General features: G+C 36.1%; 1 long non-coding RNA gene across 1 annotated transcript; it reads right to left on the bottom strand.

The window, feature by feature from the left end:
- Positions 1 to 4,625: 4,625 nt before the first annotated feature.
- Positions 4,626 to 7,501, bottom strand: LOC140871084 (uncharacterized). The gene is made up of 4 exons (XR_012147602.1): positions 6,180 to 7,501; positions 5,735 to 5,796; positions 5,610 to 5,635; positions 4,626 to 4,841 (listed from the first exon to the last, which is right to left on the bottom strand). It is a non-coding gene; the product is annotated as an uncharacterized lncRNA (long non-coding RNA).
- Positions 7,502 to 8,067: the final 566 nt, after the last annotated feature.

Here is an 8,067-nt window from a genome sequence, read left to right as displayed (position 1 = left end):
TTTTAGTCCCTGAAAATTTTGAAAATTGCATTCTAGTCCCTGGTCAAAATCAAATCAGCCCTTGACTTCTAAAATCTTTGATTATCTCAAATAAAGTCCATTAAGATAATTTTGGGGCGTTACAATTCTCCCCCTCTAAGAATCGATTTCGTCCTCGAAATCAATCACGATTCTATCACAAGGTCGAGGCTAGAATCAAAGGACTGCAATAAGAATTTACATCTCGGAACTAAATCCAGAGTTTACTTCCAATCTTACTCTGAATCGTTCGTCTCAATTAGTTCGACATCTCAATTAGTTCTACATCTCAATCAATCAGAGAAGTCAAAAACTCTAGTCGATTACTTCATCAACACTCCGTCCATCTATCAAGATTCAACTCATCGTCGTCAGAAAATTCTTCTAAACTCAGACACAATTCGAATCATCTTACGTTCTAAACCAAGAGCTAAAGGGAATCAATCCCAAAATTCAATTAGATCATCATTTACTCTCGCACAAATTCTATAACTTGCCTCCAATAACTTGTCAAACTCTGTCGATGCACGAAATTCCACAAACATCAAGAATTCTGCCAACTAGTGCTAAGTCGAGCACTACAACTCAAGGCAATTCCTCTAAAGTTTGACTCATCTGATCTGGCTGTCCGTCGTTCTGAGGGTATCGAATCGAAATAAGTTGAAGTCAACCACAAAATTCTCTTCGAAGTCTATGCCGAAAGAACAATGCATCAAGGATCTCAGTCTAAACTGACAGACTTCGGCAATTCATGACATCTGACAACCTCTGACAAGATATCAATTCTCTGTTCTTCATCAAAAACATTCTGTACAGAAAACTGTAGCGGATTCCATAAATCAATCAATCAAAATCAGGCAGTAGATGAAATAAGAATAAATTCTTCGGTTCTAAACATCAGTTGCTGCATTCACCCTTCAGTTAAAAAGATTCAAATCGGAATTCTCAATAAGAAGAAAACCAAGTACTACAAGATCATCAGTACTGAAACTCAGAATACAGAAGAACGGATAATAAGAATTCCATCATCAGATAAACATAACAAAGAAATTCATTCGGTTCAATCATAATTTCAAACATCGAGATTATTCTACAACTGATCGGCATACAATTCTGAAAATATTGTAGAAGGCTTTGTACGATCAGTACAATTCTCATAACCAGAAAGCAAGAAATTCATCAATAAGAATTCCTAATTCCAACTAATACTTCTGAAATATTCGGTCAACAGAAAATTCTTCATCAATACAGGATTATTCGTCAAAACAAACGGCCTGTCAAAAGTTCAAAATGGCCATACCTCAAATCGGAAATGATTCTGAGAAAGCTCACTTCACAAACTTCCTGTAGATAAAAATTCGGATCTCAATTCAGTTTCAAACTCATTTTGACAATCGGGACCAATCTAGAAGTTCAATCCGAACAACATCATTCGTTCAAAAACCACTGGCACATCAACCAGTTCAGGTTACAATTCAATACATCAACTGTAAAGCTTCGAGAGTTCGTTTATACTATTCTGTAACAACAGTCATTCAACAGAATAAATCAAGAATTCTTAGAATCGAGAATTCTTAACGGAAGATTCCATTACTCGATCAACGATAATCAGATAGCATCTCATCTCGGACTCACAAAGTAGCCTTGCTACAAAATCATCGAATTGTGATCCCAATTCCATTCTGAATCAGAATAGACTGTACAACAGAAATTTGGATTGTTCTCTCTCTGACTGCTGACAGTTCAAAACATCAGAATCCAAACTTTGAACTTCATATTTCATCATCCTCTATTCGATCTGATTCCTCAATTCATCAAACATCTTCCGATCATCTGGAAGAACTCTGAATAAACTTTAAAGTGCCAATCTCCTGATACTCTGTCTCAAACCGAAACATCTGGCACCACAAAAGTTATTCGCAAAAAAAAAAAGCATCAATATAAACCTGAAACTCAGATTATACTCAAATCAGATCTATCTTCATCGGATTCTGAAAAGTCGAATCAGATCCCAAATCGTTCTCAATCAACTCTGGTTCGAAGTCGAATGAAGGAGTCAAGATAAACATTCCATCTGTTCCAGACTCTAACATAAGTGCAACAATCATCTGTCAAAGAAGACAACTGAAGTAGATAAAATAAGATCAGATCATTCAGCTCAAAATCTTAGCTGTTTCAATCAGTTCTCTAGATAACAATAGAATTTGCAGTCAGATTAATCGTCCTCTAAAACTCTCTTTCCCAACTCTAATCAGTTCGGACTGCGACAATCAAAACTTTTATCTTCTAAGATCATAACAGATTACTGAAATCTTCCAAGCAAATAAAATGATGCTAAATCTTTCGAGCAATAAGATCTCTGAGAGGCTCAAATCGGAAACTAAAATTGCATCTCGAGCGTCTTCAACTTCTTCGATGCTCAAGAAAACAAGGAGTTCTTCTAAATAGAATAAGTCTCAATTCTCAATAAGGAGTGCAAAGCACCGAAAGGTCATCAATACCGAATAAGTCAATAATACTGAGGTGCTGTTCAATCTCTCCTCAAACTCAATAAGAACTGGTCTCAAAGATACAAACTAAATAGAAGAACATAATCTGCTGAGTAATCGTCTTTTCAACAATAAGAATTCTTCAAAGGATTCGCGATAGAATTCACTAAATCCAAAAAAAATCTTCAAATTCAGATAAGGACGTCGATCCAGATCAATTCACAACAGTTCCAGTCTTGAGGTGTTCAATAAAATTCCTTCTTCTTAGAGAAAAGATCGAGGAAAAATATAACTCGGTCTCAACAAGATTCAGACGTCAAAAGAATAGCATAAATGATTGACATGCAAATTTGCGAACAATTCTTAAAGAATTTGAAGTATCAATACGGATCTTCGAAGGATAAAAGATTCATCGATAAGAATACTCAAAAACTTATCTACAACTCTCTGGAATATTCGGTTCAAAGGACTCATAAACATTGCAGATGCAATTCCAATTCAATCTGTACGATAAAAATTCAAATCGGTTGTACCTCGTTCCGAATTCAATCTCTGAAACTTCTTCCCTTCAGATTATCAGTCGATGATGTCTGATCTAAAATTAATGTTGAACTCATCCTCTCGACTCAGAGGCAAATCTGGAATCTCAACTAGAACGGCAACAACAAACTCAACAACTCTGTTAAATCAACCAACACGGGTTAATGAAGACACCATCTACTTACTTCAAATATTCCTCTGCACCTTTCTGTAACAAACGGTAATCAACAATCAATAAGAAAGAAATTCTTAATTCAGGAGTTTTACCGGAGGAAATCCATTCGTCTATCGTCTTGGATCTGAATCGGGCAACTGTCTGAAATCAACCTCGGTTGCCCTGTACTCGGTTAATATACTACATCGATAATATAATCAAATCTGATAACCGAAGTATAGTACTGTTCAGTACAATCAACTCTCATCGAATCAAAGTTCAAAAATTCGAACTGAATTCACCGCAACTAATTCAGATACTCAAAAGTAGAGGAAGTATTAATCTAACTTCTCAATAAGAAGAAAAAGTTGCATCAATATCTAACAGCAAAAGATTCAAAAGACTAGAATCGAACAGTTAACTGCTTTATCATCATCAAGAGCAGTTAGAGTCTGTGAATCCTCGAGCAAGTACTAAAGCCTTGCAGTTGGTAACCAACTAATTGAATCCGTCGTTTGTCGCTGTAGTTTAAAAGAATCAAACAACTTATCGATCTCTTCTAATCATCTTTCACACCCAAACTCATTCTCAGAACTCCTTAGAGTTGAAGGGTTAACAGACTGAAATCTCATCAGTAATGCTTCCATCAGTTCAGTCACAAAACAAATCTGTACAATCGGGTTCGCTACTAGTTGAATCCTGTTCAAACTTGCCGAGTAGAAAATCTTATTCAAGAGGATTAGGACACAACATCTCAATTACATCTATCCGGTGTCCAACAACCTCAGCTCGACATACTCATCCTATCTCAAGAGTATTCAATGTAACCCGAAACAGTTCGTATCTCAATTAATTCATGCTTTAAAAATTAAATCACATATCCAAGTAATTCAAATAATTCTCAATCATAAAGCATGCTTGCATATTCTTCAATCATAGAATTAATCAATCACATGCGAGAAATTAAATTCAAGCGGACTCAATCTACCCCGCTCTCTTCTAAATTCAGTCCAAGAATCTTATCTCTTTGATACCACTTAATGTGAGACCCCGATTCTAATAATTTAATCAATATTTAATCCTATCGAGAACCATTCAAAGTCCAAAAGATAAGACATCAAATGAATTTTTTTTTTTTTTTGATGAACAGTGCTGGGCTCGATCCGGCAAAAAGTCAGGATCGAGCGCACCATATTCCAGAATTCTCTGCCGAGAAAATTCAAGTGCTGCGCTCGATCCGGCAAAAAGCCAGGATCGAGCGCACCACTCTGTGAAACTCTTTGCCTCGGACAAAATAGGGGCCGCGCTCGATCCTGCAAAAACCTAGGATCGAGCGCACCCCCCTGCCCAGAAAATTTACAAAATAGGGTGTGCCTTTCTTACCAACTCAAATCAATATCAATCTAACATGCTCAATTCTGAATTCAACACCATGCTATAAACATACTAATTTCAATATTCATCATTCATAATCGGTTCTAATATTCAATCCTTCAAAAACAATTACAACTCATTTGAATTCTAACATGATTTCAAAGCATAAACTAGATTGGCATGCATTTCCAATTCTATTTCGAAGTCTCACTTCTAATCTTCATTCTCGTTCTATCCCTGTCGTCTCTGACTCGATCTTGCCCCACCTGTTGCCATGCACACATACAAAAACAAGACAACAGCCGGATAATCCGGTGAGAATTGATATTCCCAGTAAAAGAGACAATCATGCATATCAAATAAATATATAAATCAAGACATGCATTAATTCAAGTCATATATCAACTTCAGATTTAAATCAAGTAAACATATCAAGTCATGACATGTATCAACTTCCATATATCTATCACATCAAGATATAATTCAAGTAATTAATCCAAGTACTGAATTAAAATGATATGCATGTCTTTAAAACTTCTGGATTATCAGACTCATATAATCAAATGGAAATTCTTCTTTCTTTCTTTCTTTCTTCGGTTTGGGATCCCGATGTTAAAATATCCAACAATCACACCGAACTCCCCTCTCGAGGTGGACGAGGCATATTTTAATCCTCTAGACTCCAGAGCATTATAGAGAGTTTATTTGACAAGGTATAAAATCTCCAACCAGGTCACTCAACTACAATCTCTAGATCGTCTAATCAAATTGAAATGAATCAAGGCTCAATATGAATGCATATGTAATCTCATGCATTCTAATATCATTTCAATCATCAGTTCATATAAGCATTCAATCATGCTTTCATTCATCAATTCAAATAATCATTCAAACATGATTTCGTCAATATAAATGCATATATAATCTCATGCATTCAAATAAACATTCAATCAAGCCAGTATGTGATTTCTTCGGAACACTCGAATAAATTCATTCGAGTTAATCGTTCCATTCAATTCTAAGTCGTCTTTTACCTTATTCTCTTCAAAGGTACTGAAATCTGAAAATCAATAATAAGGATAATAATCAATATCCAAACAAATTCATTCGAAACTCAATCAACTTCTTCAATCGATAAATAAGAAAATCGATACTATACCGACTTCAATCTTCCAACTGGCCAAAGCTGCTATCTCGCAACTCTGATGACTTCAATTCAATCTATCAGAAGAAGTCATAAGGATCAATATCGACATCCAAAAGCTCAATCAAACTCGATACGATCAAAATATTGAACGATGTCCAAAACTCAAATTGACGGCATAACGGCTATAAACTGATCAAACCGGAAACGCAGGCAGTAATTCAACAATCCAATATACTCATAATCATCTCAATATCATCAAAACAATTCAAATCCTTCAAATCTAAAAGCTCCAAATTTCGAATTTCACAACAAAAATCAAATCAATTCCAATCGTCGTTATTTCTTCAGACCGTCTGAGTTATACTATCACAGCTATCTCATAATCATCCTTTCCGAATATAAATCAATTCTAAAGACAACCAAAAATTCAAACCTCTCAGAAATAAGATAAACTTACTTCCAAACGGAGCACTTGTCGTTGTGATCGCAAATATCAACTTCAGATCAATTTCCAACGGACGGATCGAGCTCGGAAGGAAATCTGGGAGCTCGAAGAAACGTTGGAGGCTTCTCTAATGGAGGGACGCGAGTTGGGGAGGATGATAGAGTGATTAGAAAGTCAACAACACTTATAAATATCTAATAAATCCAATAATTGCGTTTTAGTCCCTAAAAATTCTAAAAATTGCATTCTAGTCCCTGATCAAAATCAAATCAGCCCTCGACTTCTAAAATATCTAATTATCTCAAATAAAATCCATTAAGATAATTTTGGGGCGTTACAACTACTTAAGCCCAAATAATAATAATTAAGCCCAGCTCAATAACTTAAGCCCATAAAATAATATGAATCAATTTCAATTAAATCTGGTAAAGCCCAACAAGGATATTTGACCCAATAACTATTGGACCCTAAACAAATTATCCTGACCCAAAATAAATTAACCCAGGCCCAAACTTATAACCTCACTTGAACCGGACCCAAACCAGACTTGACCCGGACCAGCCCACTATGACCCAGGCCAAATCCTAGCCCAACAGAAGAACCCAGCCCACGTCCCACCCTCATCTCCCTTACACCAACTCGGTCGATCTCCTCTAGCCTCTCCTTCTCCCCCCTGATCCGGCCACCCATGGCCGGAGCCCGGTTGGCAGGACCATTCTGAGGCCCCGCCGGCCCCTCCCAGACCAGCCACGGCTCGAGCCTTGCCTGGCTTGGATCAAGCGTGGCTTATTTCTCGCGCCCTGTTGCGCGCAACCTCACAACGCGCAGCAACCAACCACCACTTCAGCCCTAGTTCAACCCATTTCCGGCCACACAAAACCTCGAAACCAAACTCCTAAGGCTCCCACCAGCCTCAAACCATGAGCACAACAAACACAAGCCAGCCGAGAGACAGTTTAAAAAGAAAACCGAGCACCAATGCTATAAGTAAGAAACGTGAGCCATGTTGCAAAATCGCAAAACAAATCACGGATATAATTCGCATACAAATGCAAACACATATTTTTCCCAACTAAATGTACGCTATATCGATCTAAATGACGACAAAAAAAAAAATTCGAACATGCCTTAATCAACATAATAAAAGTATAGAAACGAGCTTGCGACGAGTCGACCACTAATCTGCAAAAATCTTGAAATTTTTAATCAAGAATTCGTGTAGTGTATGCAAGGTGAAGAGAATGGCTCAAAGAAATTCCGTGACTCTCAGATGCGGCGTGAAGAAGATGCCGAAGAAGGAAGGGGTTGGTTGACTCCAAAAGGGTTGGTGTCATGGGCTTCATAAATTAATTACACATGGGCTTGTGGAATTAAAAAAAAAACAATCTTAGTCCAACACAATATATTGGGTAATTTTAATGATTATTTTCGAAATAATAAAGGCCCCAAAATTTAAAGTGCCTTAAAAGCCCTAAAACTTACCCAATTTAGATGAAAAATAGGCTTTTAAAATATTTATATATATAAAACTTAAATTCTTTATAAATTAAACCATAAAATAATTATTTTAGGATCTTAAAATTATTAGGACAAAAATTTAAATAAAACTTTTATTGCGGTCGATTACCGACCGGCTATGCGCTCGAAAATAAAATTTTACTCAAAAATTTCATAACTATTAAAATACTCGAATAAAAATCCTAAATAAATTTAAAGCACATCATCATGATAAATAAAAGTCATTTAAACCCTTAATTTACTTTATTATTATTTTATTTTATCTAATTTAAAATATTAAATTTCCTAATTATGCATACGGTTTATGTAAAGGAAATTCTAGGCGTTACACATAGAGTACAAGCGAATTTCCATTCAAGGCAGACCACTTTTTGACTGCTCC

Source organism: Henckelia pumila, unplaced genomic scaffold, assembly GCF_033568475.1.
Source record: "Henckelia pumila isolate YLH828 unplaced genomic scaffold, ASM3356847v2 CTG_38, whole genome shotgun sequence".
In the NCBI taxonomy this organism is placed as follows: domain Eukaryota; kingdom Viridiplantae; phylum Streptophyta; class Magnoliopsida; order Lamiales; family Gesneriaceae; genus Henckelia; species Henckelia pumila.
Note: the sequence above shows the minus strand (reverse complement) of the source record. Positions and strands in the feature narration are given on the sequence as shown.